Source organism: Rhinolophus sinicus, linkage group LG14, assembly GCF_036562045.2.
Source record: "Rhinolophus sinicus isolate RSC01 linkage group LG14, ASM3656204v1, whole genome shotgun sequence".
Lineage (NCBI taxonomy): Eukaryota > Metazoa > Chordata > Mammalia > Chiroptera > Rhinolophidae > Rhinolophus > Rhinolophus sinicus.
In genome coordinates, this window is record NC_133763.1 from 30,095,468 (window position 1) to 30,117,699 (window position 22,232).

The window sequence follows — 22,232 nt, forward strand, 5'->3', positions numbered from 1 at the left end:
ATTTACATCATAGGCAGCCAACACCAGGAAGGGGAGAGCTGGGGAAAATCCCTGAGAAAAAATAATTCTCAGCAGCTGCTCGGGTGTCCTTGCAATCACCTCCCAATTGCCAGCCTGCCACAAGCAGCTGTGGATCAGACCAGCTGCAGTGCTCCATTCCCACTCCTTCCCTGGGAAGAGAGGGAGTGAACTCACCAGCTCCAGGTCAGGTCCAATCCTGTCCCTTCGTGGTTGCTGATGAGACAAGTAAAGAGTTAACAGGAATGCGCTTGTAAGCTGGCAGTATGGGACAGGCAAAGAGTTAACAGGAGTAAGTTTGTAAGTTTGCAGGAATGAGCTTAAAAATTTAACTGCTTTGCTCTGAATCCCCTGGCCAGCACTGCACCTGCAAGCTGACAAGCACCTTACATCCATCACTTACATTCAGAACAGTTCCCAATCGCAACAGCAACCCCCCCGCCCCCGCAAGCTGATATCCATCATAGATGGGAATGGGACAGTTCCCAGGAGAAGACAATTGTAATGGTAGCCCCCCTGAGAGCCCCCCTGACAAGTACCCTACATCCTGCTTAGAAAAGTATAAAACTCGAGCTAAAGAGAAACTGGCTGCAGCTCTTTCTGTCAGACTGCCCTGGCAAAACTTCTTCTGCCGGTTCCAAACAGAACTCTTTCTCTGTCTGCCTGGCTCTCCCACTTTGTAGAGTCTCATGAATTCTTTTCGTAGTCTGCGAACAATCAGGGGTTAATTCTATGCCAATACAGTTGCCAATTTGTTACCATGAGAAAGGTCTGGCTGATCGCCACAGGAAAGCCAAAACTGGAGAGGCAAGGTCTGTGGAAAGAAAAGCAGGTTTATTCGAAAATGCCAGCATTAAGGAAAGACAGTGGGCTCTCTGTCACAAAGACTGCCTTCTTTCTCTTAATACCACCAAAAGGTTTTATAGGCATGCAAGGAGGGGCAGAACAAAGGAAGGAGAAGTTGGTCAGGGACCTCCAGGATAAAGTGCTTCCTACAGGCTGGTCTGCCCCAGGATCAGGAGTGAATCCCATACAGATGCAAAAAACCTTCCCAAGTTGTGGGGCCAGACATGCATACTGGCCAGAAGTAAACGGAACTGTTAAAACTGGTATAAATAATAAATGTATAGCAAAGAGGGTTATTAAGTTTTGGCAGGAGGGATGGAAGAAAAGAAAAACATTTTTCAAAAGTCCCAAGCCAAACCTCAGTCAAATCGAATTACATCAGAAGTTTAAATTTCAAAAATAGTAGATATCGTGTCACAAGTACACAATGTAATATACAAAAGTTGTATTAGAGAACTGTATACCTGAAACTTATATAATGTTATTAACCAATGTTACCACAATAAATTTAATTTAGCAAAAAAACTCTCCTTTTGTTCTTGGACATCCTCTCACAATTGAAAGGTCCATTTGTTTTGTTTTGTTTAAAAAAAAAAAAAGGTCCATTTGTTTCATATTAGTACCCAACAAATGCAGGGCCTACAGGCAAGATAAATTATTCACAAAAGAGGCCCACAGTCAGGCCTGGTGAAGTTTTTGGCTAGTTCTACATGGTGTAGGGCTGCTAAATTAATGATGAGCCTGTGTGGGGGCAGAGCCCCAGAAAGTAGTTTACAGGCTCTCGGCCTCACATGGAGGAGTGCTGGCTCGGGTGGTGGATGGCCGTCAGCTGTGGCTGATTGGCCGTCAGCTGTAGCCAGTTAGCCAATTAGCCGCTAATGTAACTGCTGCGGCTACGAAGGAGAGCCGAGGAGAGAGAGAAAAAAAGAATGGATGGGGGCTAGCGAGAAGATGGCGGCTGGGCTGGCAAGTGTGGATGGCGGTTTGCGGACAGTGTGGATCCAGCCTCCAGTGAGAGTATAGTGCCGCCAGAGAGAATATAGTGGTATGACTCCCCTACCTATGGCTCCGTGGGTGTTCCTTTTTGGCCTCACCATATCCTGCGTTCTTGTATGGGGAGCGGGAGCAGAGACCCCGCAGGCTTCCCCGCACGACAGCCTGCACACACCTGTGAAATTTAACAGCTCACTTTGGTATACAAATGGATCCTTTTAGGTAACCTCTCCAAGGACCTGGCTTAAAGCCCTGTCATAAAAAAATAAAAATAAAAATAGAAAAAAGCTTATAGAATAGGGATATAAAGAAAAAATATTTTTGTACAGCTGTAGAATGTGTTTCTGTTTTGTACTGTGTTATTACGAAAGAGTCAAAAGGTTTTTAAAATTAAAGTGTTTGTAAGGTAAAAAATTACAGTAAGCTAAGGCTAATTTATTATTGATGAAAGATAAATTATTTTTATAAATTTAGTGTTTATATAGATGATGTACTACAGAACTGCACACTTGAAACCTATGTAACTTTATTAACAATTGTCAACCCAATAAAATTTAATAAAAAATATTTAGTGTAGACTAAGTGTACAGTGTTTATAAAGTCTGCAGTGGTGTATAGTAATGTTCTAGGCCTTCAAATTACTCACCACTCACTGACTCGCCCAGAGCAACTTCCAGTCCTACAAGCTCCATTTATGATATGTGTCCTATACAGGTAGACAATTTTTTATCTTTTATACTGTATTTTTACTGTACTTTTTCTATGTGTCAGTGAAAAAACATCCAGTCTAAGAAAAAACTTATGAATTTATTTAAGCCAAATTGACCACAACGGCCTGGAAGAAAAATCTCAACAGATTGAGAAAATGCTCTGGAAAATGGCTGTTTTACAACTTATTTTATACATTAGAATCAAAGGAGGAGGGTTACATGAAATCCATTGGTGGTAGATTAAAAGGATGAGAGAAAGCAAAGCAGGGAAATCTCTGAGATTAGATAAAAAGTAAATTGGAGAGACCAATATTTCTTTTACATTGGTGAGTACAGGATAGTTAATATAATAGCATTTTACAGCACATAGAGATGGTAATTGGAATAAGAACAACAATGAGGGATTTTGTAGTTTCCTGCTCTGGTGTGGCAGGTTGTGCCCTGGGAGGTCCAGAAAAAGGGATTACAGCTGACATTCCAAGGGTATGTTATGGTAGATGCAAAAAGATAATAGTCTCACTTAAGGCAGAGATTGACCTTTGTGAAGGAAGCTACAGGCTAAGGATGTGACTACCAGCCACAACCTGCTTTTAGTTAATTTGGTCTCTGAGTTTGTAGGGCCTGCCATGCAGGCCTCTTCTGAGCTTGTCAGGTTTAGTATGTGGCCTCTTTTCCATCCACATATGTTTAGGTATATTTAGATATGTAATACAAATACCATTGTGTTACAATTGTCTACACTATTCAGTATAGTAACATGCTATACAGGTTTATAAGCTTAAGAGCACTAAGTTATACCTTATAGCCGAGGTGTATAGTAGTGAAACTGGAGGGCAACCGAGTCCAGGGCTCATGCTGCCTATGCCACTCAACCAATAGACAGACACAGAAGTTGGGCCATAGAGTAAGTGTTTATTGTCAGAGCACCAGTGGTCTGAGAAAGCAGCAGGTTAACACCTTCAAAAACTGCCTTAACGTTCCCAGACTGGCTTGGGGTATTTTAGGGAAAATCTGGGCATTCCTCTAGAAGATACATGATGCTACCAGGGAGCCTTCCTTCTGGCAATGTGATTCTTCAGTGGCAGCAGCAACCCAGGAACAATGATAGGATTAACCTGGAAAGCACACTAGACCATTGAGATTGTGATCAATAAGCCTAATGGTATTAATCATAAGTTTTAGGATGATTTTCTGAAACAGGGAACTGGGTGGGACAGGGGCATTCCAAGTTCAAGCCACAGGGGGATGATCTATTGTGAAGCTATAGATAGGTCAAGGAAAGTTGAGGCCAGGGACACGGTGAGGCCACTACTATGGAGGTCCCAATTGGGCCCTGTTTCAGTAGGCTGTAAGTACACACTATGATGTTCACACAATGACAAAATCACCTAAAGATGCATTTTTCAGAACATACACTCATCATGATGTGACACATAGCTATAGGACTATTCTTTTTTCTTTATTAGTTTCATGTGTACAAAGCAACGTAGTAGATAGACATTTAAACCCCTCATTAAGTGATAACCCACCCCCAAGCTACTACTCCTCTGACATTTTATGTAGCTGTTACAATACCATTGACTATCTTTCCTATGTTGTACTCCACATCCCGTAACTATATATACCTATATATTTAGTTATAGTTGACATTTAATATTATTCTACTTCAGCTTCAGGTGTACAGCACATTGGACACAGTCTATGAAGTGATCCCCCTGATAAGTCCAGTGCCCATCTGGCACTTTACATGATCTTTACAACATTGTTGATTATATTCCCCATAGTGTATTAACTACAAATTTGTATTTCTTAATACCTTCACTTTGTTCACCCTGTACCCAGCTCCCTCCCATCTATCACCCCAGTAGATCTAGTACCCATCTGACACCATACATAGTTACTACAATATTATTGACTATATTCCTTATGCTATTCCCTATAATGTCATGACTGCTGTGTAACAACCAATTTGTACTTCTTAACCCCTTCCCCTTTCACCCATCCTTAATCCCCCTCCCATCTTAAAAAAGTCAATCTAAGATTCTTTGTAATACCAGTTTGATAGTGATGAACTCCTTCAGCTTTTTTTTTTTTGGTCTGGGAAGCTCCTTATCTGTCATTCAATTCTAAATGATAGTTTTGCTGGGTAGAGTAATCTTGGTTGTATGTCATTGCTTTTCATCACTTCGAATATTTCCTGCCAATCCCTTCTGGCCTGCAAGGTTTCTGTTGAGAAATCAACTGTAGATAACTAACTGCTTTTCTCTTGCTGCTTTTAATATCCTCTCTTTGTCATAACCTTTGGTATTTTAATTATGATGTGTCTTAGTGTTGGCTCTTTGGGTTTGTCTTGTTTGGGATTCTCTGTGCCTCCTGGGTTTCTATGTCTATTTTCTTCACCAGGTTAGGGAAGTTTTCTGTCATTATTTCTTCAAATAGGTTTTCAATTGCTTGCTCTCTCTCTTTTCCTTCTGGTACCCTTATAATGCGAATGTTGGTATGCTTGATATTGTCCCAGAGGCTCCTCAAATTCTCCTCAAATTTTTTTTTTAAATGTTCTGGTTGGGTGTTTTCTGCTACCTTATCTTCTACATCACTGGTTGGATCCTCTGCTTCATCTAGTTTACTATCAATTCCCTGTAATATATTCTTCATTTCCATTATTGCATCCTTTATTTCTGACTGATTCTTTTTCATGGTTTCCATCTCCATTTTTATGCTTCCTATCTCTCTGTTGAAGTTCTCCCTGAGATCATTGAACATTCTTATAACCAGTGTTTAGAACTCTGCATCTGATAGATTGCTTATCTCCATTTTGCTTAGTTCTTTTTCCGGAGCTTTATTCTGTTCTTTTCTTTGGGACATGTTTCTTTGTCTCCCCATTTTGGCTGCTTCCCTGTGTTTGTTTCTATGCATTATGTAGAGCTGCTATGTCTTCTGGTCTTAGTGGAGTGGCATTATGTAATAGGTGTGCTGTGAGGTTCAGTGGCTTAGTTTTTCTGTTCACCTGAGCCACATATTTCAGGTGTGTCCCTTGTGCGGATTGTGTGTGCCCTCCTCTTGTAGTTGAGACTTGGTTGATAATTGCACATCAATGGGAGGGACTGACCCTTGGGTTCATTTGTTGTGAAGACTGGCCTTGACTACAGTGGAAGAGTAGTTCTGCCTCAGCAGGACTCCGGTGCCTGCCTAATTCACAGCGTGGGTGTGTCATACTCGGAGGCAGCTGGGTAATGCGCCAGCCCATTTTGAAACTGGCCTCTGGGGACACCAGCCCCAGGACCACCTTGGAGGGGATCCACTGTAGGTCAAGTTCAGCCACAGCCCTAGACCCACCTGGGGCTACCTCGCAGGAGCCACAAAGAAATCCACAGATGGCTGCCATTGTGCTGTGCTTGGAAGCACGTTGAGAGGCCAAGCCATGAGCCAATGCCAGCTGCAGCTAGTTCCATGCTTAGTGCCACTCAGCCAGAGGTACAGGACACGCTCAAGCCAGATGCTGCTTGTCTGGATTCCATGAACCTTTGAGACACCCTAGGAAATTCTACAGCTTGAGCCAAGGCAGGTGGTCTGCACACAAAAAAACACTAGAAGTGGCTGGGGTGTGCCCAAAAGTTGGGCAGGGCCGGGTCTTGAATCCCCAGGGTGTGATGAATGAATGGCAGAGACTCAGATATGGCAGCCACCTGTGTCCACCTGCAGGGAAGGGGAAGGGCTCAGCAAAGAAACAATGGCCTCTGCCAGCTCCTCCACCCAGGAGAAAGCTGCCTCTCCAACCCCCGTCCCAAGCCAGACAACTCAGTTCCCCACCCTCCCCCGCCCCATATGTTCCTGTCACCTCTCCAGCCACTGCCCTAGCACTGGAGCTCAGAGCGAATGATTCCATTGATGGATTAAGTCCATGCATGGTCCCTTTAAGAAGAGTGCCTGAGAGTGCATCTGCCCTCAGTCTCACTCAGTCACAATCTCTGCTGGTTTTCACAACCAGAAATTATGGGGAATTTTCTCCCTGGCACTGGAACCCTGGGCTGAGGTGGGACTGAAACCTCTTGCTCCTCTGAGGGGTGGGGGGAATCCCCACAGCCGAAATATCCCTCCTGATCTTTAATGATTACATGCAGATGTGGGACCAGCTCCTTTGCATCTCTGCCCTTTCTACCAGTCTGGAGGTGGCTTCTTCTGTGCATTCTTAGTTGAAAGGTTTCAATTCAGCTTGATTTTAGGCAATTCTCAATAATGGTTGTTTTGTAGACTAGTTATAATTTTGATGTGGTTGTGAGAAAAGGTAAGCACAGCGTTTATCTACTGTGCCATCTTGGTTGTCTTTGTAGTACTGTTCTTGTAAAATCTATTTAAAACTATTTAAGATAGACTTTACTATATATTGTACTGCCAAAATATTTAAAACAATGTGCACAGATCAAAGAATATAGAATACCATAAAAAATTTTCAAGGATTTTCAGATGTTGTCAATTATATTTTCCAGGCATGATTGCACTGTCATGTGTCTGACTCTTTAAATCATTTTTGTCTATTTTCAGCTTTTGTAAATTGTTTATGAATTATTTATGAAATTCTTTTCTAGTCAATTCATGTACTTGAAAAATTCTTCAACACACACAAATGTTTTATTGGGTAATACACAAATCTAATAATTAACTGTTTTACCTGGCTTGTATCTGCTCTAAGGCTATATCATCTTCTTACCTTATTTAAAATTATTGATTTACCACAGCCATATTCTTAATTGCTTAGTTTTGTATTTCATCTTCTGAATAGTGTTATATTGTTTATTGTTAACATGTCTTCTGCAAAAATGTTCTGCCATAATGTTGGCATAATTTGCTATAGAATTTGTCAAATGAAGAAAATATTACTACATTTTCTTGGGTGGTGCTTTAAATGTATGACTTTGTCCTGCCAACAACTGAATTACCCATATCATGTGTTCATTTACAGCATGTCAATATTTTCATATGGTTATGGTCCACAGCATTCATAGTTATATAATTTAATCATGTTTCATTTTTAATACCTATTATGTATTCAAGTATTGTTAAGGAATGTTCACTTCTTTTGCTACATGACAACTCTGCTGATCTTTTACTTGTTCTCATTCATCAGATGATGTTTTTCAACCTCTATAGAATTTACAGTATAGATTAAATAATTATTATTATACGCGGTTTTTTTTTCTTTTTAAAGCAACCAGAATCTAGTTAGTTTTTCACCAATTGAAAAACTTTGTGTGTAATAAATGTTTCAAAACTTCTATCTTTTCTTGAACTTTTTACGGAAGTATAATAAACATTCAAAAAAGTATACAATCATTATAAAGTCCATTGAATTATCACAAAAGAACTCACTTATGTTATGCAATTCAGATCAAGAATTAGAATATCACTGGCACCTCAGAAGACTCATGCTACTTTCAAAATTACTTTGTATATCATCCCTAAACATAATCACTATACTGGGTTCTAACATCGTAGTTAGTTTTTCTATCCCTCTGTAATAGTTTACCTTGTCCCTAAAGAATATCCTTCAGCATTTTCTTGTATGATGACAAATTATTAAATTATTAAGCTACCTGTTGTACACCTGAAATTAATATAACATTGTAGTGTCAGCTGCAATTGAAAAATAAATTTAAAAAAATTTAAAAATAATTTAAAAGACTGAGAAAATATAAAATAAAAATATAGAATATAATTTGAAGTTAGAATGATATCTTCCTCCAGAATCTTTTAGGGATATTGGCAAAATAAAAATATTAATTTCAGAGATTAAGATAATACGAAACTGAATTACAGTCTCTGCAAAGGTTATACTCCTTTTGCTTAGACCTAGGATACAGCCCATTAAGGTGACAATAGAAAATGCAGGTTCTAATGATATCATTGAAGATTTATGAGTCTGTTAAAAGATTTGCTTAGCTTCTCAGTCTCTTTAGCTGCCTCTCATGGAATTAGCAGACATCCCTAGGGGAAAAGCTGCCCCAAATACAGGGCTCACCTCTGTGAATTTGTTTTCTCTTGGATATTGACACGGTAGTTCAGCTCTCCTTTGTTGGTTCTTCAATGTCTCGAGGCCAATCTTATTTTCTATTTTTCTTGCTTTTACTAATTTTCCTTGACAAGGGAATTGGTCTCAATTAGGTAGTCCAGCATTTCTAGAAGCAGATGCTTTATGTTTCTTTTTAAAAATCATTCATCAATAAAATGTACCACCCTTCAGTGTTTGAAACCTCAATTTGTATCTCAGAACTCTAGGAAATAACAGCTGACACAGACAAAATGAGACTGCACAGTAGATGACCTCTGAGTCTGTGTACAAACTGCATGAATTCAAGGTTAGTTTCTTCACAGGTCTCCCTCTAGACCACAAAGCCAAATCCAAATAATATAGAAGAGGAACCAAATTTGGGGCATCTCATCTAGGCTCCACACCTAGTATAAACAGAAAGTCAAGGTAAAAACTGGCTGTCGTGCGGGGCGGCCTGCGGGGTCTCTGCTCCCGCTCCCCACACAAGAACGCAGGATATGGTGAGGCCAAAAAGGAACACCCACGGAGCCATAGGTAGGGGAGTCATACCACTATGGTCTCACTGGAGGCTGGGTTCACTGGACGTGCGACCTGCTGTCCGTTTTTCTGCCAACCAACCGACGCCTCTCCTCCACTCTCCTCGACTCTGCTCCTCTCTCCTCCGCTCTCCTTTGTAGCCGCAGCAGTTATATTAGCGGTCAATTGGCTAACTGGCCACAGCTGACGGCCAACCAGCCTCAGCTGACTGCCATCCACTACCCGAGCCAGCACCCCTCCACGTGAGGCCTAGAGCCTGTAAACTACTTTCTGGGGCTCTGTCCCTACACTGGCACTAACTGTTTTGCTGCTTTAATATTCTAAAATAACCCATATCTAAGAGCTCTCTGATTCCTTTGATGGAATCTTTACCTCATCATTCCTGCTGAGGCAGCCTAGTTGAATGTCAATGCTTATAGAATCTCATGTACGTTTCCTAAGATTTGCTTTGGCATCATGGCCTGTGTTCTCAATATTGACTTGTGAGGTTTATGCATTTATTTAAGGTTCAGCAAGTAAATTTCTTCTTCCATAGGTGTACATTCTTGCTCTAGCAGATGCTATAGGGGGGGATAAAAAAGCTGTAAAGTCATCTGTATGTATCATTTCAGAATTATTTCTGAACCAGCAAAAGAGAATTTGTACTTACCTACTATGTAAAAACAATGCATGGTAATAAGATCACAAAAACTAATTCTTAATGACTGATGTTTAAAAATCTCACTATATTACTTCGAGAGTCCATATTAATCCATACATTCACTGCCACATTATTTACAATAGCCAAAATATGAAGGCAACCTGGGTGTCCCTGAATGGATGAATGGATAAAGAAGAGATAGTACGTATATTCAATGGAATATTACTCAGTCATTAAAAAGAATGAAATGTTGCCATCTGCAACAACATGGATGTACTTAGAGGGTATTGTGCTAAGTGTAGTAAGTCAAACAGCTAAAGATAAATGTCATATGATTTTACTTATGAGTGGAATCTAGAAAACAAAAATAAACAAACAAATGAAACAGAAACATATTCATAGATACAGAGAACATTTTGATGGTTGCCAGACGGAAAGGGGGTAGGAGTGTCTGAAAAAGGAGAAGGGATTAAGAAGTACAAATTGGTTGTTACACAGTAGTCATGAGAATGTAGAGTATAGCATAAGGAATATAGTCAATAATATTGTAGTAACTATGTATGGTTTCAGACGGGTACTAGATCTAGTGGAGTGATAGATGGGAGGAGGTTTGGGGCAGGGTGCAAAAGGTGAAGGGATTAAGAAATACAAATTGGAAGTTACAAAACAGTTAATGGAATGTAAAATAAAGCATAGGGAATATAATCAATAATATGGTAGTAACTATGCATAGTGTCAGCTGGGTATTAGACTAGTTAGGAGGATCAATTCTTATATAAATGTCTAACCACTATGCTATACACCTGAAATTAATATAAAATAATATTGAATGACAACTGTAATTGAAAATTTTTTTAAAGGGAGGAAAAAGATAAAAGGGAATAAGAGGTTCAAAGTTCTAGGTATAACACAAGTTATGGGAATATAATGTACAGCATAGGGAATATAGTCAATAATGTTGTGATAGTGTGGTGATCACAATATCATGGTGATCATTTCTTTAGGTATATAAATGTTGAATAACTATGGTGTACACCTGAAACTAATATAATATTGTATGTTAATTATATTTTAATAAAAATCTTTTAAAAAGTAAAAATCTCAGAATATTTAAAATTAAACAAAAGCAGAAATGTGTGAGTGCTGATACTCACTTTGTTCAAAGTTTATGTCTGCATTTTCTTTTATGTGCTGAGATACTGAATGTACAAATTACCCACAGAAAATTGAAAAAAGTTTCTGAAACACCAATTTTCACATTCACTAATGAACGTTTTTAACTCTAAATTAAAGTCACACAGAAAAAGAATTTCAAAATTAAAATGAATTTTAATTTTTCACTTTTTTATTAGTTTCAGGTATAATTTTTCCTTTAATCTTACTAAAATTCCTCCTTATCTCTTGCTCCTGCCTCTGATGAAACATTATTGTGTGTAGTTGTGGCCAGGTCTATCGTAAGAAGAAATTTCCTTCCCCTTGTTTTTCACCAGAATTGCACATCCTAAAAATGTCATGAGTTCTCTTTTAAACTTTCTTTCTAGAACTGAGAAATTTCCTACAAACTTGCAGCTTACTGTGGACTTGGTCAGTTAAACTTTCTCTGATACATAAATAAGAAAAGCATTTGGCAAAAAGATCATGAGAAACCATTAAAGTAATTAATAATTAAAGAATTCATAATTAAATCATTATAAGGAGTAAACATAAATATTTATAATTGTGAGAAGGCAATGATGTGTTAAATCTTCTCTCATTTACAAAATCAAAAATGAAGAACTTGAAAGGGTTTCTGAAGTTTGACTCTGGGTGATTAAATATAGACATAAAAAAAGGAATGAGCTTAGAAGAAAACATTATTTATTCTATTTTAAATACCTGGAGACACAGCTGCTTCTCATATATTTTGAAACAACTTTCAGTGAGTATGTTTATGCTACAAATAGTAAAAGCTGAATATGTAATGAATGAAAGAATGAACAAAAGAAACAAACTTATTGTTTCTTTCCTGTATCAGGAAGAACTTCATGGAAAGTGTCTTGCCCTTTGATTATTTAGCTGTCATTGCAGCAACATTTTATGATTTATTAAATGCTGGTGTTAGATTATCTTTTCATTTCTGTGAAAATCCTGAGAATATATTTTTGTCTCCATTTAACTAAAGAAAACAATGAAGATCAGTGAGTCTCTCCAAAGTTACTCACTTACCCAGCAGCAGACCAGCACTTTGAGTCCTGATCAGAGGTTTGTTAGAAGTATATGAAAAGAGTCCAGGAGAGAGAGTGATCCAGATGTCATAGTTAAAAAGCAAGACGGTATATGAGTTCAACAGAATGATAACATTATAGAAAAAGCAAAAGGGCAATAAACCAATTTTAAAGAATGGAGGAAGAGGAAGAGGATCATGAAGAAGAATGTTGCAAGTAAGAATAAAAATTAGCCAAGAGTCCCCTGAGGTCCAGGTACATTGTTTTGTCTTTGGATACCCCTGGTTGTTCGCAGAATGTGAAAGCATTCACAAGACTCAAAAGGAATAGAAGTTAGAAAGTTTATTTAAGAGAAACACTGGCAGAGCTTCTGAGGGGCAGAGTCTCAAGCCAATCATTGCAGACAACTACACCTAACTTCAGGTTAGCTTTTTGTTATATAGGAAAGGGTAGGTAAATTTTCTTACAGCAGGAGATGTGACATCCAAACTTAGGACATTTGATGTACAGACAGGTCATTTGATTGACATATGTTGGTTACATAACTAGTTTCTTTCTGCACGTGTTCTTACCCAGAATGCATACAGAAAAACCCATTGGGGGGGGCAAGCCATAATGTTTATTTTATTTTAATTGTATTATGATGAAGCTGGAGTTCAAACTATGGCCAGGCTCCAGCAGTTTGCGCAGGCATTAAAACTAGATTACTCTGGCTAGGGTCTTATCTCTTCTTTCTAAGGGCATTTGGACAGCTTAATTTATCTCTAGGGGATGAGCCTGTGTGGTCCCTGGGGAGGGAATGCAGGCCTGGGCCAGTCCCCCTTTGGGCTCACTTTTATTAACTCTTTTCTGCCTCATTATACATGGATGTTTCAGTCACAAACAAAAGAAAATCCTACTTGTTGGGTTGAAACAATAAAGGGAATTTGTGGGCTGACATAACTGAGAAGTTAGGGTCACTCAGACTTTTTTTTATTAAATTTATTGGGGTGACAATTGTTAGTAAAATTACATAGATTTCAGGTGTACAAGGGTCACTCAGACTTTAATCTAGACTCTTCTGTGAGTCCGTTGTCTCTGACTTTTTAAAAAATGTTTTGTTGTTATTGTTGTTGCTGTTTTCAGCTTTATTAAGGTATAATAGACAAATGAAAATTTTATATATTTAAAGTCTACAACTCAATGTTTTGATTTATGTATATGTTGTGAAATGGTCACAACAATAAGCTAGTTAACATGTCCATTGTCTCACATAATTACTTTTCCTTCCTTCCTTCCTTCCTTCCTTCCTTCCTTCCTTCCTTCCTTCCTTCCTTCCTTTCTTTCTTTCTTTTTTATGTGATGAGAACACTTAAGATCTACCCTTTTAACAAATTAAATATATAATTTCTCTGCCTCCTTGAATGTATGATTTTGTCCTCAGCTTGCTTCTCTGGTCTTGGAAAAATAGCTTTAATTGTTTCAAGCTTTATACCCCATATCAACATCCAGGACAAAAAAGAGCATCACTTTTTCCTACCATCAAACACAAGAATCAGGCTTCATATAAACTGTGCTACCTTAGAGCAGATGACTAACCCTAAACCATCACTCTGAGCAAGGAGAAGTGGAATCTATATGATGATTTGGCTTAAATTATAGGTTACCTGTCTGTCCTTTAGCCTATCACATTGTCAAGGATGATTTCTCATGATTGCCTTAGGCTGATCAGCGTCCAAAACTACAGATAAGAGTGCAGTCAACCAACCAAAAACCACATGGCTGCTATGCAAGGGTGACATGGTAGATTGGAACCTAGAGAAGCAAACAATCAGTCTAATCCAGGCAGGAAGATCGCAGCTGCCCTACTGTTTGCTCTCCCTCATCCCATTATTTTCACCTTTTCCCCCCTCTCCCATCTCAACTTTATTTTGCAAAAATTTCCACATGTGCAGCTGCTTGTACCTACACTACGTTCATCTGGATGTTCTCCTTGCCCTCGGCCCCGTCTCTCAGCTCCCTGAACAAACTATAGCCAAGTCTCTTTCCTTTAGTTCAACCCAAAAAAGTTTCTGTACTATGAAATTGAGATAGACGTAATCAACAACGAAAACAGCAAACTGAAATCAAATTAGGAAGGCAAAATTTTCAAGCTCTGAAAATAGTGATGATCTTTCTCTCCCCCACTACTTTATACTCAATGTGTCCCTGCTGCATAACAAGTGCTTAAGAATCATTTGTGAAATTAATTAATGAATCCTAAAGTAATTGAACTACTGAAGTCTAGCCATAGATATCTCAACTCATACTACAATTTGGGATCTTTTCTCAGAAAGTGTCAATCTTCACTCCACAAATTCTGTATTTGCTAATTCACTTACCTGATAAAGTTGATTTGTAACCCCTAAATCAAAACTTATAATGCTTCCATAGTCATTCATGGACCTGTGCAACGTGGCACAAAATTTGAGTAGCCACCTCACATGCTCCCAGCTGAAGTTGAACGAGGTAGCTCCCTGCCTCTTTGTTTCAGTTCTCACACTGCAAACAATTGTCCCTTTCATGGTCCATTAATGCCACATTTTCCACATTTTTGTTCTCTTTTTGGTGATTTCAATGTTTAAAATAGCTCTGAAGTATAGTACTGAGGAGCTGTCTAATGTCTCTAGCACAAGAAGACTGTCATATGCCTAATACAGGAAATGCATGTGTAGATAAGTTCACTGTTAATAAATCAAAAACGCAGTAAATCCAGAAAAAAGATGAATTTGCTGACCTGTATGTGGATCCACTCATAAAGTGCTAAATTAATGTCTGTAATCCTATGATGAAGCCATGGAAAAGATGGAAAAGGGGCTCGATTTGTGAATTCATGATATGATGACCATTATTATTGATTGTTAATTTGTTTTTTAATGCATAATGGATAGCACAGCTGTGTGGCTAAAAGTTGAAAAAAGTTACAATCACATTACCCAGGGTCAGGAAAATGTTACCTCTTGACTGGTATTTTTATTATTAAAAAGTATATACTACATATAACAAATTATTTGGAATTATATGTACATTAAATAAGGTGTCTTTAAACACATAAAGTAGGGCTATGTTTTCATCATTTCAAAAAACTATTTTGACCAGAGACTCACAGGAGCAATGGCTCAGCATTCACTCAGTATTCACAGTGTCTTTAACATGACAGCCACGAATGATGAGAATATACTGTAGGCACTATCTTCACCTTGATCTCATGTCTGTCATGATTATCAACACTCTTTTTCTTTCCTTTTGATCATCTTCTTTTTGTTTCAGTGACACACTTGCACGGCTACCTCTCAGGCATTACCTATATCGGTGTTTCTCAAATTTTAATGCAATGAAGAAACAAATACTCATAGACATAGACAATAGTTTAGTGGTTACCAGAGGGTAAGTGGGGAGAGGGAGTGGTAGATGAGGGTAAAAGGGATCAAATATATAGTGATGGAAGGAGAACTGACTCTGGGTGATAAACACACAACATGGTATGTAGATGATGTATTACAGAATTGTACACTTGAAACCTATGTAACTTTACTAACAATTGTCACCCCAATAAAACTTTAATTAAAAAAATTTAATGTACCTATGAATCTCCTACTGATTGTGCTAAAATGCAATTATGATTCAGTAAGATGAGGTGATGTCCAAGATTCTAGATTTTTTAACAAGCTCCAAGGTGATAACTCTGCTGCTTTCCCCTGTACCACACAAGGGCTACATTCTGCCTTTCTCTTTTTGTTTAAAATACTTGGAGCAATAATTTCACACCAATAGGTCTCTACAGTTAAATCATAAGAATAGTCAGAGGCAAAAATTGTGTTTTTCCTCAGGGGCTCAGAGAAGTCATGAAGAAACTAGTAAGGTGTGAAGAATTTTTAACAAAAAGAATATGAAATATCTCAACTACTACAAACATGTCAGGAAGGTAAAGAATAATAAAAGACTACAATTTGACATAAATTCAACACAGGTTTCTATGCAGAGCATATTACATGCAGTTACTACACTCAATGATACAAATATTAAATTTTACTCTCAAGAAGCTTTAAAATTACAAGGGAAAAAGGGACCTACATAGCTGCAACAAAGGATAGGAAATGAGAAGCTGATTTAGCAAAGTATACTGAAAGTGTGGTGGGAGGGGAGTTAAGACACTGCTTCCACTTGTGAAACAGGGAAGGCCCTCAGATGAAAGTGTCATCTGAAATAGGCTGGAGATCCATTAATTTTTGAATATGTAGAGGTTGCTAGGAACTCATGTAATCCAGAGTTAAAGTGTGAGCTTTAAAATCTCAGAACTCAGGTCTAAAAACAAATTCTATGAAACTACATTTAGCTTTATTGACAACTGATCATTAAGCATAAATAAACAACAACACAAGCTGTACAAGGAGAGTTGAAAGGACATCATCACCCTACAGCGTTTAGATATATCCTGATTCCCTGAACTGCTGGCATATCATTCCAAAAGAAAAGCGAGAGGAGGATCACAGTGTGTTCTAATAAGAACAGAGATGGAAGTTACTCTGCATGAGGCAGAGGTGAGAATTGAATAGTAAAAAGGAGGAGAACTGGGAAGGGGAGAACTGAGGAGAGAGAGAAAAAAGAGATGGGAAGACAGGTGAGGGTTGGATAAAAGAGCAAGAAAGATGGATACAAAGAACTCACCAGCACTTCTTAAGCCAAAATGTAAGACCTGTCAGAAGCACCAGAGATACCATCACTACCAAGAAGATCAAGCCCGTGGAGTTGCAATGTTCTGTGCATTTGGGTGAACACAGAGTATCATTTCGAAATTATCCCATTTACTGAATTTTCCTGGTCTTATTTTTTTCATTTGAGTATCTGCCTCACCAAGCTCCTTTCTTCCTATTTCTTCTCTCTTCTCTATTCAGAGATGAATCTTTTATCTAACCCTCAACATCCTCCTACATTTTCAGGTCTCTCATTTTCAACTCTTCTATTTCTTCTTTTTTCCTTTGTTATTAAATTTATTGGAATGACATTGGTTAGTAAAATTATGTAAGTTTCAAGTGTACATTTACATAAAATATCATCTACATATTGTGTTGTGTGTGTTCACCACCAGAGTCATTTCTCCTTTGTGGATGGAAAGGGTCCACATATTAAACCTGATAAGCTCAGGAGACTGAAAACCATGTAGGATAGTGTGAACACAGAAATTTATAATTAAGGTGGGCTATGGTGGGAAGTCACATCCTACGCCTGTATCTTCGTTGACAAAGGTCAATCTTTACCTTAAGTGAGCCAATCTGTTGTCTTTTTGCATCTAAGATAACATACCCTTGGAATGTCAGTAATCCCTTTTTCTGGACCCCCAACGGGGCACAACCCACCACACCAGAGCAGGAAACTACAAAATCCCTCTTTGTTACCTTGTTCTCCAAATACCATCTCTATGTGTTGTAAAATGCTATTAACTATCCTGTACCCACCAATGTAAAAGAAGTGTGTGTCTCTCCATTTTGCTTTTTATCCAATCCCAGAGATTTCCATGCTTTGCTTTCTCCCATCCCCTTAATCTACAACCAATGGATTTCATGTAATCTTCCTCCTTTGATTCCAATGTATAAAATAAGTTGCAAAATGGCCATTTTCCGGAGCATTTTCTCAATCTGTTGAGACTTTGCTTCCCGGCCATTGGCATCAGTTTGGCTCAAATAAACTCTTATAAGCTTTTTCTTAGACTGGGTGTTTTTTCATCGACACCTTCCATCACCATATATTTGATAGAATGTTAGATAGAATGAGGAGAAAAAAAGGCATTAGGAAGGAGAGAGAATGGAGGGGAGAAAAAAGGTGCCAGAGAGGGGAAACAGAATCTGTAGGAAAGTGAAGCCATATTTATATTCATCTTTCAGAAGGGGCCTGGAGTCAGGGATATTCAGAATAGAAGAGCTACACTGACATTGTCACTCTCCAGGTATACGCTGAGGAAACTACACCAAACACACACACACACACACACACACACACACACACACACACACACACACACACCCTTGCACCCAGCTGGGCAGTTACCACCTGGGAGGAGAACTACTAGCAATAAAAGTTGCAGAAACATTTCATTTACAGATGTTATTTCTTTCTATCAGAAGTTTGTCTTTGATTTCTGTTTTAAACAAATCTGGTGACAATACCTCTATTCTGACTTCTTTCTCCTACCAACAGAGAAACCTCTTTAGTCACTGTCTACAACAACAAAAGCAGCAGCAGCAAAAATGTACTCCTTGTCTAAGCCTTGGACTGCCAACTCAGACTCTCACTTCCCCTCCAGTTCTGACTCTCTTCTCTGGCTTTCAGCTTCTTGAACTCTTGTCATCAGCCTTCATTCTCTTCATCTTTCCCTAATTTGACCTCTATGGAATAAGTCCTATGTGTCATAGAAAAGTCACTTTACCTCTCGAAACATGTTATTATACAATAAAAGCATAAAGCTAAATGGCTTCCCAGTTTTTACCTAATGTTCTCATGTTCCTGATCTTTTCTGTCACTCTGTCATTCTCTTGCCCTTTAGCATATTCTCCAAATATCCTTTTTCCCTGTTTCACTCCACCCCACCTCTTTCATATCTCTAATTTCTCATTGGTTGCTTTATTTTCTTTTTTCAGGATCACCTATGATTGCCCTGTGTAACAGTATAAACTGCTATGAATTCTCCGTTATTCTTAGGAAAGAACTAGTAGCCATCACAGAGACCACAGCGAACTTGAAACACGTAAAGAAAAACTCCATCTGTTTGATTTGTATTGATATATATTCATTCACCCAAGAGGACCTTGGCATATGCCTGGGTCCAAGCATCTTGCTACACTCGTGAATATATAGCGGTCAACAGTGCAATCACATTTTCAAGGAGCTTTTGTTCTACCTTGGAAGAAAACACATTGTCGACAAAAAAAAAAAAACATCCAGCCTAACAGAAAGCTTATAAAGAGTTTATTTGAGCCAAACTGATGACAATTGCTGGGAAGAAAAAGCTCAACATATCGAGTAAATGCTCCACAAAATAGCAGTTTGCAACTTATTCTACATGTAGAATCAAAAGAGGAGGGTGACACGAAATCCATTGGTGGTAGATTAAGGGGGTGGGAGAAAGCAAAGCAGGGAAGTCTCTGGGATTGAATCAAAGTATATTGGACAGACAGATACTTCTTTTACATTGGTTGGTACAGGAGAGTTAGTAGTTTGCTTTTTACAGCACATAGACATGGTAATCAGAGAACAAGAATAGCAATGAGGGATTTTGTCATTTGCTGCTCTGGTCCAGAAAAAGGGATTACTCTGACATTCCAAAGGCGTGTTACCTTAGATGCAAAAAAAAGACAATAGACAAGCTCACTTAAGGTAAAGATTGGCTTTTGTCAAGGCCAAGAATGTGACTACTGGCCATAACCTGCTTTTAGTTAGAAATTTATGTTCAGACCAACCTATGTGGTTATTCTCGGCCTCCTCAGCTTATCAGGTTTAACATTTGGCCCTGTTTTTCATCCACAACATAAGCCAAGAACTATAAATCTTGGTGTGTTGAGCTTTATTAAAATGTATAGGCTCTAGACAAAACAAGCCTTCTTGAAATAATATTTTATAAAATGTCTACCTTTAACTAATGTTGCCCGCTCAGAATCTTGACTTCAGTGGTTGGCTTGGGTGTTAGGCCTATATATCCCTGTTGTACTTGATCTAACAGAGTGTCAGGCAAGTGACTGGGGCTCAATGAATATTTTTGCGTGATCGAGTACTTTAGTTCAGACACCCAGTTGTTGTTTTTAATTATGCAAACCTTTAACATAGCTATTTTTTAAGACATCAAAAATCATTATTTGTATTCCTACTTGGTGAAATGTGACCCTTATACAGTTTTATTTGGGATAAAAACATATGCTAACAAGTGTCAATGAAAAACATCCAACCTAAGAAAAAGCTTATAAATTTATTTGAGCCAAACTACGACAATTGCCGGGAAGCAAAATCTCAATGGATTGAGAAAATGCTCCACAAAATGGCAGTTTGCGGCTTATTTTATACATAAAATCAAAGGAGGAAGGGTACATGAAATCCACTGGTGATAGCTTAATGAGGTGGGAGAAAGCAAAGCAGGGAAGTCTCTGGGATTGAATAAAAGTACATTGGAGAGATGTCATAGGAATGGCAGCAGCAAGATGGTCTTCTTGAGTTCTCCTCCAGAACTTACTGCAAATTGAACATCTATAACCCATCAAAGGACTCTGCTCATCACACAGAACAGCTAAGAAACTCCTATGAGGATTACTTGAAGGTGGGTAAATTAGGCTAGCAGGGGGAGAGGGAAGGGAGCGCAGTGGAGACATGGCCCGCATATATGGTCACGGAGATGCAGGGGGTCCCAGGACAGAACAGAGACCACAAGAGCCTGGAGGTGGGCTCTTTGCCTACATCCCACATCCCACAGCTGATCTCTCCTGCCGAGAGAGCAGTATATCCAGCGTTTGAGGCAATAATTTCAGCTGAGACCTCCAGCTGAGCCTTAGGTAGGACAAAGGAAGTAAACACCATATCTGGGCCCCTCCCCCCACTCTCCCAATCCTATCCCACCCTTCCAGAGACTCAAGCTGGCCCCTAAACTGAGGAGTAGTGTGAGATTACAGAGGAGTCATAGCCCTCAGGATCTGGGAAGACCCGGCTTGCAGTTCTGACCCAGGGAAGAGGCTGGGAAGAGTGTAACACTGCTTGGCTGGGAGAGAGAAGACTCCTCCATCCCCAGCCACCACCTTTTCTGGCCTGCCCAGGGCAGGGCAATTACAACTGCGGTGATACACGCAAGGGTCAGCAGCAGGCAGGAGACACAGCTCTGGGCTTTCAGCAGTTCAGAAATCTCCCACCCTCCACAAACACACACAAACACATGCACACACACACACACACACACACACACACACACACACACACTGAAGAAGTGCCCTAAGACTCAGGAGACCTGGGCACAGGGCTGGTTGTGTTACTGTCAGAGTGCATATGTTCAGACAAGAGCAGAAATGACATTGACTTTGTAAAAGCTACCATCCAGACCCCATAGCCCCACTAGTCTAGAACTGCAGTCCCAGCGTCACTCTGGGCACCAGGTGACCAGCTCTGCCTATGCAAGACACAGAGGACTCTTTGGTACAGCAGAGGACAACCTGGAGATTACTTGGTGGGCTTAAGCCAAGACTGGTGCTGCTTTTTTTGTTTTGCTTTGTTTTTGTAGTTTTGATATTTTTGCCTGTGTTGAGTGTGGGTTAATTGTTGTTTTTACATGTGAGTGTATTTGGTTTTTTCTTTGTTGTTGTTGTTGTTGTTGTGCTTGGTGATTTGCTTTGTTCTGAAATTGTCCTACACCAGGGCCCCAGCTCAAGAGGCACAAGATTCAACACACTCAGAGGCCAACTCCTGACCAAACCACAGTATTACTGGGTTTGACCTACATGTGACACACCCAGAGGAAATTCTCTACAGGCACAAAAACCCATAGGGGCCAAGTCTCATTTGAGTGGTCAATGCTCACGCAGCAGAACATCCACTGTGGGCAGAGCCAAGTTTCACAACCAGTCAGCCTAGGAGTCAATCCCACCTACTGACAAGCCAAAAGTAATTAAAGCTCAACTTTAACAGGACAATACACACAACACAAGTGTCACCTTTGGAGCACACGCACAGGAGAAGAAGGAGAAGAAGGAAGTGGTGCAAGTCAAATATAAAGGTCACATACTACAAAAGATAACCCAGCAAAAACCAAGAACTCTAAGGGATCTACCTAATACATCAAAATAAACACAGAAAGTCAGCCAAAATGGGGAACCAAAGAAACATGTCCCAAGTAAAAGAACAGAAGAAACCTCCAGAATTGGAACCAAATGAAATAAAGGTAACCAACCTATCAGAAACAGAGTTCAGAACACTGATGATAAGAATGTTTAAGGAGATTAGGGACGACATAAAGAAAGATGGAGAAATCGTAATGAACAACCAGTTAGAACTAAAGAATACAACAACTGAAATAAAGAACACACTTGAAGGAATTACCAGCAGGTTAGATGAAGCAGAAGATCGAGTCAGCTACTTAGAAGACAAGTTAGCAGAGATCACCCAAAAGGAACAACAAAAAGAAAAAAGAATAAAAAACAATGAAGATGGTTTAAGAGACCTCTGGGATAACCAAGCGCAACAACATGCGCATC